This window comes from Balearica regulorum, chromosome 9 (genome assembly GCF_011004875.1).
Source record: "Balearica regulorum gibbericeps isolate bBalReg1 chromosome 9, bBalReg1.pri, whole genome shotgun sequence".
NCBI classification, from domain to species: Eukaryota; Metazoa; Chordata; class Aves; order Gruiformes; family Gruidae; genus Balearica; species Balearica regulorum.
In genome coordinates this window covers 12,137,869-12,152,359 of record NC_046192.1, presented here as the reverse complement: position 1 = coordinate 12,152,359, position 14,491 = coordinate 12,137,869, and the positions used below count along the sequence as shown (strand labels likewise).

General features: G+C 37.6%; 1 protein-coding gene across 2 annotated transcripts in view; it reads right to left on the bottom strand.

Annotated features, from left to right (window-relative positions):
- PLS1 (plastin 1) overlaps window positions 1-14,491 on the bottom strand; it is a 46,651-nt gene that overhangs the window by 25,073 nt on the left and 7,087 nt on the right. Inside the window, exon 1 of one of the 2 annotated variants that reach the window (XM_075761151.1) lies at window positions 5,465-5,553. The exons of the other annotated variant lie outside the window; for it this stretch is intronic. The gene's annotated coding sequence lies outside the window, so the exon portion shown is untranslated. Of the gene's footprint in view, window positions 1-5,464; window positions 5,554-14,491 lie in introns of those variants that run through there. 2 annotated transcript variants of the gene reach the window in all.

The window sequence follows — 14,491 nt, the reverse complement described above, 5'->3', positions numbered from 1 at the left end:
ATTATTTCACTAAGATATCACACTACTGCACTACTGATGTCAAAAGGCAGACATTCTGCAGCTGGGTAGAACATTAGTTTATCACAAATTGGCTCTCCTGCCTATCTATGAAACAAGAAGTACAAAACAACCTGTTGGTTTGCATGACGTTCACGGGTTGCCCACCTTTGCTTGGAGAGCAAAGAGCACAGGGCCAGCCTCTCCTCTGTAGCTACCTCCACTTACAGTGGGAATCCGCACTTGCTGTGTATCCAATGCTTAAGGTTGTCAACAGTCTAACGTCCTCATATTTACAAAATATCTTTCAGGAGAAAAAGGAGACATGATACAACTTCACAAAAAAAATCCCAAAACAAAGAAAAAATCCATCTGCATTAAAAATCGACTTGCAAATATTACATTAGTAAGAAACAGAGTTATTCAACATATTTGGGTACTATGTTGGAAAGTATTTCGCTGGATGGAGATTCATGTAGCCAGAAATTAGAACTTGACCAAGATATTGGGATTGATAATTTTATGCAAACCTACCAATCCAAAGCTATGTATTATGGCATTCCTCCTCATATTATTTTGCCTTTTGTTGAACCCAGAATGACAAACTTTTCATCATTTACATTCATATTCTATATAAATAAGAGTTATTAAATGAAAACATCAGCTTTTTAGAGATCTTTCTTAACTGTAACTATGCACACATTTAAATTGCTGGGCAGTTTTCAATAGGATTGTTTTGATTCTCTCAACAGCATTTTCATAAATGCAAAATAACTTTTTATCTTTGATTTTCTAATACAATAGACAAGGGGACAATCTTTTTGCTACTGTTTTTACTGCTGGTAAGAGAATGGGAAAGATTATACTATACTATGAAGTACTCATTAAGAATTCTTGATCCGTTTGCAATGAAAAACACACTCTGCAGGAAATGCTGGAAAGGTCTCTAGAGCTAAAAAAAAAATGCTGAATGAGGTATCTTACATGTAGCTAACCCTGTGTGCTTAATGACATGAGCAATGCTCATGAGCTAGCAATGAGTAGCCCCCAACTTTTTTGAAAATACTGTTTTTAAATAAACAGCAACTATTTGTTCAAAATACTATAAAATACCATGACTTTGTTTTAAAGACTTTCTTTTTTTAACATTTTTTATTTTTCTCGTTTGTTGTTTGGGGTTTTTTTAATCTTTGGGGGTTTATGTTTTGAAGTTTGTGCTTATCTGAAACTATCAGAGTTAAGACATTTCCTTCAAAAAGAAAATTACTTGGAAGTTAAGATTCTCATGTAACAAACTTCAGCTGGGGATCGGGGTTTTAAGGAAAACAAGTGACATGAGATGTGGTGAAACCTTCGAAGATAGCAACTGTATTGCCAAACCATTCAAGAAAATTTTTGTCCCAACAGTATGTGATTACTATCTCAAAGTATAATAGTAAAAATGTTTATTTTGGTCCTATCTGCAGCATAAGCATTTATTTATTTACAGTTACACTGCTGTGTAAGAAAAAACAAGTTATGTGCACTATGTAACTGATTCTCATCTCAGCAAATGTTTCTGCTTCTTTTAAGGCAGTAGTTTACCATTCTTTCATAATGTTATTTAAAGTTTCCAGAGTAATTTAGTTTTCTTCCATGATGATACATAAAAAGAGTTCTTAAAAAACAGGGGATTATTTTAATCAGAACCTGTCTACTTTACTCAGGTTAGAATTTTCTCTGTCTTCACTGGGACTGTTCCTGTGGGTCACAGGATATGGCCTTGAGGGTGGGTGGTGAGTTAAGTCTTTTTCCTTCATGTCACTTGATCTTATTTAAGTATTAAAATCCTACTCATCCATTTTGCTAAGCTTACTTACTAGCAACATGTACCAGTCTTCATACTCAAAAAATTGAAATACATATTCAGAAAAAATGACCTTACACGTAGATGTTTCTGGAAGTGCAAGTACCTTGACTGGAAACCTGATGTGGCAATTAAAAATAAAGAAATAATGAACTGTGGAATAGTTGGGGAAAAAAATTAAGCACTCAAATCCAAATTACTAAGGAAATTTAAAGTACTCTGAAGCCGCAGAAAGACGGAAGACAGTCCTCTTGAAAGGCTTTGACATGCTGTTTCTGTATAAGTGAAATATTTAGCCGTGCAGGTGCAAAGGACAACACCACTTGTCATACTGTTAATGTTTTTAACTATTTACCATTACCATGAGTCAGATTTTATCAAAAACAATTTCTGAAAAGTTGCAATGCAATTAGTTTCACTCCTCCCCTTTTATGATTCATAATTTAGATTTTCCATCATATTCTATTTCAGAAAATAGCAATCTCTGATTTCCACAGACATTGATTATTTCAGTAACACAATAGAAACATCTGTTCTTGAATGAAGCAGATAAATAAAGCTAATACCTCTGCTCTAAAGAGACAGCCTTAAATACCATATTATACAAGTACACCGTAAATTAGCTGGTCAATTAAATGGCAGAAGTGCTGCAATCATGGTTCTGGCATTTGAGCAAGCAGAGGCAACACCTAAACTAGTCAGACATTTCAGACAATTTCAATATAGAAACAGAGACCTATCTCAGCTAATAAATACCTTGCACATGCAGGTTTACCACCACCCAAGATGACTTGGTCCACAGGCAATTCTGACAAGATTTAACCTTAAGCCTCCAAAGGTACATGTCTATTGGAACTATGACTACCTGCTGAAAGATATACTTGATTACAGAGAATACATTTCCCTGTACTCTGGTAGCGTTCATATGACACTTAGATTTTCTGTAGTTTATGCTTACATTAAACCATCTTCTGCTGCCCCAGGACAGGGCAAGTACAAATAGTATTTAATGCTGAGAAAGTATCCTTGATCCTCTCCTCCCCAACATGCTTAACATGAACCAATAACATTCATCTATCCCTAGCCTGTCTTGTATGTCTTTTTTGTATCTAAAAGACAAGTCACTGGAGTTTCCCAGAAAAAGTTCCACATCCAACATTAACACAGATTCAAACTACTTTTGATACCATTGTGGTATTTCTTTGTGTGCAGAGGAGTATCTGGCTGAGCATCCACGAAGGATAAAGCAAGCAGGCCAAACAGCAGTTCCTGCCACATTTTTGACCTGTTATCAAAGCTGTCAGAAAAAACAGAGCAGTTAATTGGCAATCTGGCCCAATAGTTTACCCCATCCCTGCAGGCAATTGGCAATTTCTTTTTCAGCTCTTCATTTCAAATTCTATTTGCCTTGTTTCCCCATGCAGCTGCTTCGGCAAGAACAATGGACATTACAAATACTGACTCGAGCTTATTTTCTTTTGTTGCCATTCTTTTTGTCTGGCATTAGGGATACACCTCCTCTGTCCCTGGTGCAAATACCACTCTATTGCTGCATCATCCTTAAATCGGTTGCTTCCAACCACAGCCAAGCTAGCATAATTTGCAAATACAGATTGTGCAGAAGAATTACTGCTTTTATGCCAATAATCAACTGATTATTAGTATGTAACTATTTGCAACACATTAAAATTCTGCTTCTCTTATTGGGCTTCGAATCAAACTGCTATAGATTTTAATGCAAAAAACCTCACCACAAAACCCATAGCTTAACCTGTAGCATTCCTGTGTTAGTTTATCTGGGATTCTTTAAACCAGTGTTATGGGAACAGGGTAGCTTTCATACACCATTAGTCTCTTTTAAGCTCTCGCCAGATTAAACTAGGAGTTCTACCCTCAGTGAGAAAACAATGCATTATATGGTATAAGACTTACAAAAGGAACTTTAAAACAAGGATATGCATAAGATGTTCTCTTTAGTCAGTAAGGAAACTGGAGTAAATGCTGCTGTATTTTAACTGAGGAAATGCTAGTTAAACATCAGTGAAAGGACTTGCATATTATAAAAATTTGAGCAATGGAACTAATTGCAATTGATATACATAGGGTTAGCGTTATCTGAATACACACACAGAGGTTTCTGTTATCTTTCCAAGATAAAACTATCCAAGTTTTTGTTTGCTCTGTTTGTTTTGCGGTTTTTTGTTGTTTTTTTTTTTTCCCCCAGCTTACACCGAAAGATCTTTTAACTTATGCCAAGATTACTCTTGACCCGCAAATATAAAGATGATTAGGGGGCCAACTAAATCAATCCTTTAAACAACATGAAAGGACAAATTATTTTAGGTGTTTCACTAGTGGCCTGTAATAAAACAGCAGTGGAGATTAACTTTTTTTAAAAAAACTTCACTGGAGATTAACTTTTTAACTTACTGTGATAAGTCTTTTAATCTTTATGACAAAATGAATAATCAATAAGGTTCAGTGACTTCATAATTTTTTTATTATTATAACTGGTATAGGATTAGAATTTTATTAACTGGTATATGATATGGGAAAGATAAACTATCTTTCTAAACCAGTGAAAAAGCTGCAGGAGACACTAATAGGAGAGCATTACACTTCATGTAATCCAAGTGAAAGAAGTCTTGATTGCAGAATACAGTCCTCTAAGCATAGAAAGAAATAATCTAATATACCTGTAGAATGATGAGCACTGGGTCTTATAAAGAAAGAAGATACAAAAATAGATCCACTCCTAATGCAGCAAAGAGGATGCTTGTAAACCTTTAAAATGGGAGAGCACCGAAAGGTCACAGTAATTAGCTATATAAATACATATATCTGTATATCTAAAAAAATAAAAAAGATACTGCAACTGCTGAAGCACATTGCTAGTTTTCTGAAAGAAGAGGAAGGGTATAATTATGGTATCAGGTACAGTTATTAACAGAGTAGTGTGAAGTGGAAAGTTCTTTAAATACCGTACATTCAGTCTTAAGCTTCACTACCCAAAAGAGTCAGAGGGTATGTTTCTCAGCCTGGGCTCATAAACGTGGCTGGATACATTTATGACCATCAAAAGTATTTAACTACTAGAACTTAGAGGATAACAACGAAAAAACATTATGTTTCAAACATATAAACTGATAATCCATGGAATTTTCCTCAATCTTCTACGCACACCAATATATAGTGAACAAGGTATAGTTTAAGAGGGAAAAACAGGGGTTTTTTTTTAACTTCTTCCAAAACTATATGCACTGATCTTTGCTAGAGGAAGATTAGAGTGATAAATTTTGTGCCCATGAAATATGTATCTTATGTAAGGAGGACTGGAAGATTTACACTGAAGTTAATTATTCACTCTGTAGGAATTTGTTCAACATAGTACAGTAACTCTGGTGAATAATAAAATCAACATTTTCCACTATGCCATAAGATAAACAAGGGTGACTCAGGAATAAACAGTAAAACAGTAAGTGGAGACACCCAACTGTTAGACTGGTCAGGAGCCTGACTTCACTTACTGTGGTCTAAGTACAGAATAATTTCATGAGGCTTAAGTCTGGATGAAGAGCAATTCTACTATAAAGCAGATACATGTTTCCTTTAGAAAGATACCTTTTCATCCAGACAAAATGCCTCCAGCTTCCTTTGGCTGCTGAGGGTAGAGAATAGCCATGCAAATTCATCAACAGTATCAGTTTCACACAGTTTCCTTCACATGCATCATTCAAGAGGATCTCAGACTGCCTGTGCTTTGTATTGTTGCATTCAGCACTCCTAATAAAAAACATCAATGGAAACCTTACCTATGCCAGAAGGACCACTTCTAGCAAAGTAATTTTGAAAAAAATGCTATTGTATGGAATGTTTATAGAAGTACCTTTCCTGAAACATTCTGCAAACCTAACTTGTTTACAGTTTAGCTACACCAACATTTTGGGCTGAATTTGCCCAAACTGATTACCTCAGACCATGCGTGACCTGGTCTGGTTAATTAGTTATTTTTTTAAGAATTCTACAAGTTTCACCTGCCTCCAGCACAGGGCTGGAAGTATTTTATCCCCTCTCTTCTGGAACAGGGACGTGAAATCTGTCTATCCCATATCCATAAGCAAAGCGATGACTGCTCATCCAACATTAACACAAATGTTGCCCGATTTATAAAACTCACAAAACTCCTGCTTGAATCTGCTGTGTCTAGGATTCTTTGAGGCTGTACTCTTCCATTTCATTTGCACTAGGCATACTGTAGCCTAGAATAGCAGGTGGTATGCAAGAATTCACCTCTGCAATCGCCCCTTGCAGCTGCCAAGAGAATTCACAGCACCTTTCCCTCCAGTTCCAAAGACCAAGGGGATAGTAGAGAAGTGAACTCCAGTCTTTCAAGTCCCACCACAGATCACAGGCCACTGCTCCAATTCTCATCTCATTTGCTTCAATACAAGCTGTGGTATTAATGAGCATGTTATCAAGAGCAAATCTGAAATAGCTACATTCTCTGTGAAACCAGGATGCTGAGGTGATAAGAGTCAATACCACTAGCCCTGCAGAGCTGCGTGCACGAATTACTGCCGCCTAACTGTACTTTCTAATGTTTATACAGTCATTCATAACACACTAGTTGTTGTTAGATCACTTTTGCAAGTAACACAAAACAGCAAGGAAGTTAAATTTGTGTATTTCTGCAATACTGTGTATCCTGGGCTCCCTACCTGTTAGCAAACCACTTCCAGATGAAAAAAATACATGCACCAAGCTGTTTCCATGCAACAAGCAGCTTTTCTTTAGGACTTGAGAATACCAGACAAAATAGTATCGGAAATAAAGAAAGAAGATTTTTCTCACAGGTATCTTGATAAGAGACAACACTTCTGGCTTTCAGAATACAAAATCAGATTGTCTGCAAAAACAATACACTCCTTAATCTGAAGCAAAGTCACTCCAGTTTTGACATGGTGTGTTGGGTTTGCGTGGCAAGGTTTTGGTAGCAGGGGGGGCTACAGGGGTGGCTTCTGTGAGAAGCTGCTAGAAGCTTCCCCTGTGTCTGATAGAGCCAATGCCAGCCGGCTCCAAGACAGACGCGCCGCTGGCCAAGGCCAAGCCAATCAGCACCTCTGTGATAACATATTTAAGAAAGAGAAAAACAGTTAGAGAGTGCTTTCGCAGCTGGAGAGAGGAGGGAGAAGATGTAAGAAACTCTGCAGACACCAAGGTCAGCGCAGAAGGAGGGGCAGGAGGTGCTCCAGGCACCAGAGCAGAGATCCCCCTGCAGCCCGTGGTGAAGACCATGGTGAAGCAGGCTGTCCCCCTGCAGCCCATGGAGGGAGGATGAGGGGGTGTAGAGATTCCACCTGCAGCCCATGGAGGACCCCACGCCGGAGCAGGTGGAGGCACCTGAAGGAGACTGTGGCCCCGTGGGAAGCCCACGCTGGAGCAAGCTCCTGGCAGGACCTGTGGACCCGTGGAGAGAGGAGCCCATGCCGGAGCAGGTTTGCTGGCAGGACTTGTGACCCCGTGGGGGACCCCACGCTGGAGCAGTTTGCTCCTAAAGGTCTGCACCCCATGGGAGAGACCCACGCTGGAGCAGTTCGTGAAGGACTGTAGCCCGTGGGAGAGACTCACGTTGGAGCAGTTCGTGAAGGACTGTCTCCTGTGAGAGGGACTCCATGCTGGAGCAGGGGAACGATGAGAGGAGTCCTCCCCCTGAGGATGAAGCAGCGGCAGAAACACCGTGTGATGAACTGACCGTAACCCCCACTCCCCGTCCCCCTGTGCCGCTGAGGGGAGGGGGGGAGGAGGTTGAAGCCGGGAGTGAAGTTGAGCCCGGGAAGATGGGAGGGGTGGGGGGAGGTGTTTTAAGATTTTGGTTTTATTTCTCATTCCTCTACTCTGTTTTGCTTGGTAATAAATTAGATGAATTCCCTCTCTAAGTTCGGTCTGTTTTGCTCGTGACAATAATTAGTGAGTGATCTCTCCCTGTCCTTATCTCGACCCACAAGCTTTTCATTGCACTTTTTCTCCCCTGTCTAGTGAAGGAGGGGAGTGACAGAGCAGCTCTGGTGGGCACCTGGCCCCCAGCCAGGGTCAACCCACCACACATGGGCTTTACATTTTACTTGATGAAAACTTCAAGATGAAGTATTCTGAAATATCTGCATATTTTATGTAATTTAAATATAACATATTAGCTTTCCAATAAATTAGGGAGTACAGAATCAAAGTATACAATATAAAATACTCAACAGTTGTGCCATAATAAGCAAATTAAGGAATGCAAAAAACAAAGTTTCCCTATAGAATCTCTAACATGGTTAAATTCAAAGAACTGATCCAAAGTAAAGGTTGGACACAGTGAACCTGCTAAAGTGGCACTTGCTCTTGGTTTTATTACGCACAACCTTTGCCTTGGTGAAAGTTCAATAACAGGACGCACATGGTATCCAAGCTCTGTCAAGAGAAGTGTAGACAAAAAGAAAATGAAAGCACAGGAGGAATTTGAATTGACTTAAAGCATAAATCTTAATTACCTTTTATGCTATCTCAACATCTTTCATGATCAATTTCAAATATTTTAAATATATGTTTCATTCCTCAACAACATAAATATTTAATCAGAAAAAAGAACACAAAAGGCATAAGGACTTAATATTTAACATAAACATACCAATTATCCACCAATAAGAGACTGTTTCCACTAAAAAGTGTTTTCAGAGCTCCTTGTAAGTAAAAGAAGTTTATGTTCTTATGGAAATTGAATAGAATAAACAAGAATAGAGTTGCTACAACCTACAGTAGAAAAGGATGGCCCTATTATGCCCATTAAAGAAGTTTGAGCCTACTACTTGCAGGCAAACAGCTTGGAGACAGAGTTAAAGCTACACAAGTTTAAATGCCTGGATGACTTCAGAAGCTCAGAAGGCGTGCCACCAACCTACACCAATTCAGCTCTGAAACACCCTAATCAAGCCTTACAGTTGGTCTAAAGGACATTAGTTTTGCATTCAGGTACAGAACATCTTCCAGAGGCTCACAATGCACCTTATCAGATATTACCAGGCAAAGGTATCACAGTTATTAAGGACAAGGTTTTCAGTTGCATTCCAGCAACTTCAACTGGAGTCAGCTGAATTTGTGGATTTTCAGCATCTCCAATAATCATGCCATAAATAAACTAGTGAAAAACTTTAGAAACAAATAATTCAAGTACAATGCAACCCCAATGATATTCCTTGCAAGAGAGGCAGAAGCAGCTCCTGTTTACTGCTGCTATAGAAATGCAAGTATTAACGTAAACAGAAAGGTTCCTCAAGGTCTGAGTTCCATAGTTCATTACACATGCAGAAAGTCATAGACATACTCATGAACATTTTAATTTTACAATAAGAAACTCTTGCATCCAGCCATAATGCCATTAATGGCACACAAAGACAAGAAAAAAATAGGTAAAACCAGTGGCCAAAGTAGGACTAAGGAATTCCCTTGGGAGACATGAGATCATGCACAAGATCTCCCTGTTGTTGAGCAAACCCTAGAACGAATGTCTCCTCTAGCCAATTAGAAAATGTACATTTGTAGAAACCAATAGATGTGATCTTTGTGGGTGTGTTATTAACCTTCCCAATTTAATCATTTTAGTGTTGCTTTAGCTTCCACCATACTGTCCAGAGTCTAGAATAATTTTTACCTTTTACTGATATAGTTAAAACTAGTGCTTACAACGGAAATTCACAAAAATATCGCTTTTCCATTTTACACATGGCAGTGTCTGTATTCAAGTAATCCATGCTTGTAGAGCTACATTCAAATTAATTAGCAAGGTACTAAGAGTTAGGATGGGGCTCAAGACAAATTAAGGTAACGTGGTGGAAGAAACACCATAATGTTTACACTAGTCCAGGAAGCATTTGACTGACCCTTGAACAGAAACCAGATTTGTCTTTCTTTCAACAAGTTCAATCGACTTACTATATTGATTCATTTTATATGACCTTTTCTTATCTCCTCTCACCAGCAATATCATTTGCCCTCTGGATGTACCATTTGATACTCTCCAAAAATCTGTTTATGATACTGAAACTATGTCCCATGCTGACTAGTCATTTGGCTTCCCTGTACACAAATGTGCTAGACCCTCCTTCCCGGAGAACTTCTGCAAGCTCCCCATCAGGCGCCTCTTCTGTTCTTCCTATGCTACAAGGCTACCCTTCCCTCACTGACCTCGTCCCTTTATCCACCATCTCTGCCCAAATGAACGTCTTTGCTCGTGTATCACTTCCGAATGCATCCACCCAGTGACCAGGCAAATGCACTGTCTCTAGAAGGCCAGAGCCGGCAAGGATCATGCTTTCCAATTAGCACTGGAAGCTGGTGCCCCAGATGCTGACACCAAAAGCAAGGAAAAAAATACAGGCTGAACCAACACGACAGCCACCATAGCACAGGGTGCCAAACCCAGAAACTGTGGCAAGATGAAGGTTTACTAAGGTCAAAGGATCACAGCAGTTTTACCATGCAAATGCATACTAGATGGAAAGTCTATTGTTAACATATAGAAAATTTCATGAAAAACTAGAAAACAGTTTGTCATAAAACCCATTTGGTGACCAGTCACTGCTCTGAAGAATAGAATTATTATTTTTTTTAAGTCCAAACTTGGTTTCTCCATGACATTTCATTACAGCAAACCACACTAAAATATAAATGGAAAGGCTACACTAATAAGAGCAAGTTCATTCAGGTACTCCATCCTCAAGTCATTCTTCTGTGCCTAGGCTGACATTACATATCAAGTTTACAACAGCAAAAGGGAGTGAGTTAAAAGACACACCAGCAAATGATACTTAATCTCTTTCTTTCTCTGTCTAGGTTTATGCACATACAGCTTTTGTTAGCATGCAACTACAATGACAAATAAAAATTGCATTATTTTTATGGGAAATTCTTATATAAATATTCTCTGATGTATACCTTAATTAGGAAACAAATCCTGAAATTTTTACTGAAACATCTGCATCAATAAGAATTTTGCACACAGCAAAATGCATGCTGAGAGCTCCCTTTGTGTTGACAGGACCCTCATTTGACAGAGGGACTTTCTGGGTGTCAGTAGTCATAACCCATACTTTTCAAAACCAATCACAACTCAGATCCCAACCAACTAAAAAAAAAAGATTACAAAATGTCAAAGGGTTTTAAAATTACTCATATGGAATAACATCTGCCTTCTGTTTTCAGATACTTCACATTATTCTCAGACGAAAACAAATTTGTAGCCCTTCCAGTTACAGAGAAAAGCTTGAAAAGTTAAATAGATCCTCATGTAATTTCTCAACTCCACAAACTGACTTTTGAGAGCATCTTCAATTTTCATGGAAAACTTAGTCAAATTATGAGAACTGATAATACCGTGGAAGTCACTGACTTACCATCTTCTGATTTGCATCTAAATTACAATTTAAATAGTATGTCTCTAAAAGTGACCCTGCTAAAGTCAAGTAGTTGGAATGTTATCTCCACCTCAGTATTTATAGTAAGGAAACAAAAGTAATCAGAAACATTAAAATACAACATATAGCACAGTTTTTCACTATCTACCAGCTTCTAGCACAACAATTGTTACTACTAATTTCACAGCCAAAATTCTGCTGCTGCTATTAGCAAATAACAATTTCACATTATGTGCTTCACAGTTTTTTAGAGTTTGCTGGATTTTGCTTTCCATCTGCTACAAAGTGTACTCACCTTCAACTGTTTAATCTCTTACAATATCACTGATATTTTTACAGTATCTTTTGCAAAGCTATCTGTTTTTGTCCCAAGCTTCTATTTCTTCCAGATTCGGTGCTGCCTGAGACATAGGACATACTGTACTCTGTGTTCTTTGCTAAGGAATGTACCCTTCTGTGGCACTCATAACTTCAGAAAATTATCTTTTTCTTAAGCCAACTGGAACATTATGAACTATTTTTCTCTTCTCCAAGCATGAAAATAACGTTTAGTTAGCATGTAACTTAAAAAGCAAAACTATGAACAAAGCCAACAGTGAACAAACAGACTAAGAGGCAGAAGGGGAGGGAGATCTTAAAACATTGCAACTGCTACACTCCAGAAAACTACTACCTTTATCTTTCCCTGTGCCTGCTCACTAGTAGTCTGAAGTAGGAAACCACAGCTTGCTACAAATACTGGAACTCCAGCAGAGCACCACAGGCTAACTCTTACTAATGAACTTAGTTTTAAGGTCACCCCAGAAGTTAATCATGTGAAGATCATTAAGAGCAACAATAGAAAGGCACATTCATTCTCCTGCACTCAGCAATTCAATTTACATCCACATGTTCTTCATATTCCAGCTAATTGCAATTACTACATAGTACCAAATAGATGCATTGCCAGTTTTTTTTGTTTTCATTAATTATCAGATGGCAGTATGGCCTTCTATCACCTGCTAATTCCTTGTTCAACTCTACATGGTTCAAAAGATTATTAGAAGATTAGACTGATCAGCTACTATCAGCCAGGATTTTCTGTCATGGAAAATTCATAGGTTATTTTTGTTTTTCTTTTTTCATTGGTCAAGCTAGACGAAAAAGGACGGTCCTCTACAATACACAGAAAAAGCAAATGGCAGCGTTTCAAAACCATACAGTCTTTGTACAGTCCACAGATGCATAAATGCTACTACGCATTTGCCAGTTCATAGCCTTAAGGAGCTATGTTTGCTCCAGTGTTGAGGGTAAAAGGAGCACATTAGTAAATCTGAGTAACCAACACTAAATAGAGTATTGTTTGTAGCTTCTAAACTAGAAGACTAACTGGGGCACACATGAATTTCGTTTGCTGGCACTGTAGTTCTTAGTAATTAGGCCAGAAGAAAATATCTACAGTTCTTGTTGCCAACTGTCATTTTTAATCACATTTTGAAGAGGAAAGAGAAAGAAATTTCTAAGCAAAATTTTTATAACTAAATTATTCAAAACCTCAGCCTTAAAATTCATATGATTAGGAGATAGATTTTATTTAAGAATATAAAGCTGTTTCTGATGCTTAGGTGAAAACTTTACCATCTTTCTTACAAACATCAGAAATCAAATTAAAAGAACTTTATAAAAACCTTTGGTTTAGACAAATTCTTTCATTTACTTTTTTTAATAGTTTGAGTTAGCAACATGAACAGACATCCCTAAGTATTTAATCATACATTGCAGGTGTGCAAAAGATGTGCATGATTTTATTAGCTAGAAGGTTTGTTTCCTTTTTTTGAGTAACATAAAAACATTCATCTTAGGAAACAGTGCTAGGCTAGTAATAATCCTTACAAACCTAAAAATGATGGTTTAAAAAAAATTACTTGTTGCTTTAAAATTAATGACCTAAAGTCTCATAACGTAAGAAAGAGACATTTATACAGGTATCTATAGCCTAGTAACTATAGGGCACAATACTTGGTGCACAGAAAAATCCTGTAAGCTGGTCATGCACATTACCTTCGTAAGGAGTCTTTCTGTTTAAACATGAATTCTGAGTAGTCTTAAATTTAACATGTATTTATATTTGCTTTGTGTTAGCCATTTTAAAGTGTCCCACAGTAATTTGACAATTGTTTGCTCTCATAGCCTGCATTAAATGCTAGTCTTCCAAAATTGCCAGATAACAGTTCAAAGTCTTTCCAAACTGTGACACTTTTGAAGTAAAAATTAGTATTTTTTACACCATTTGTAAGTCCTAATACTTGTTAGGACTTTGAAAGCAGATTTCCACATGTTCAGCAAATGAAATATGTAGCTAAAAGCTGCCTCTTTCATGATAAAATGATCAAGTGTGATCAACTATCAGATAAATCAGCTTGTTGATAATTCAGCTCTTTTACAAGGGAGATCTCTCTGGAGGAGATCTTACAAGAGATACATTTTATTTCACATAATATTTTAACTAAATAAGCAAACATTTTTGATTTTCAGTTAGCTACAAGTCTGTAGCAAGGGGCTCATCCTCCTCCCACTGACCTTCACAAAAACTGAATAACCCTGTCATGTTGTTTAGTGTCACTTTACATTGACAATTCATGAAAAATAACTTACATTTCCAACTCTCCAAAATTAATGTTCTTGAACATTAATCTATATTTAAATCCCTATTTTTAAATGTCTAAACATGGCACAGAAATCTATAAACACTATGCTTACCTTCCATATTTTCATTCTAATACAAAGGACAAGCTTTCCCACTGTTACTGGTCTATCTCCCTCTGGTTGAGGAGTCCAGCTGAAAGCAATACAACTGAAGTGACATCGTAATGAAGCACTTCTTAAGCAGCACAGAGACTACAGTAGCACCCAATCACTCATCCAACATACACTTATTTGGTTGAGAAGGGCTGATATGGATTAATCCTATTGGGTTTAAATGCCTTGATCTTAATTTACTTAGTAAAAAGCAGAATGGTAGCTTAAACAATGAACTATATGGCAGAAGGATTTGTTCCATAGATTAATCACAACAAAATCGTTTCAGGAGGGAAAGCATGCAGAAATTTTTGGAATGCAACAGAAATATGTGCATCTATTACTACATATCATTTCATAATTTCTACTTTCCCCAAGGCAGTCAGTCTATCAGACAGAACTTCATTAAAAAACCCAG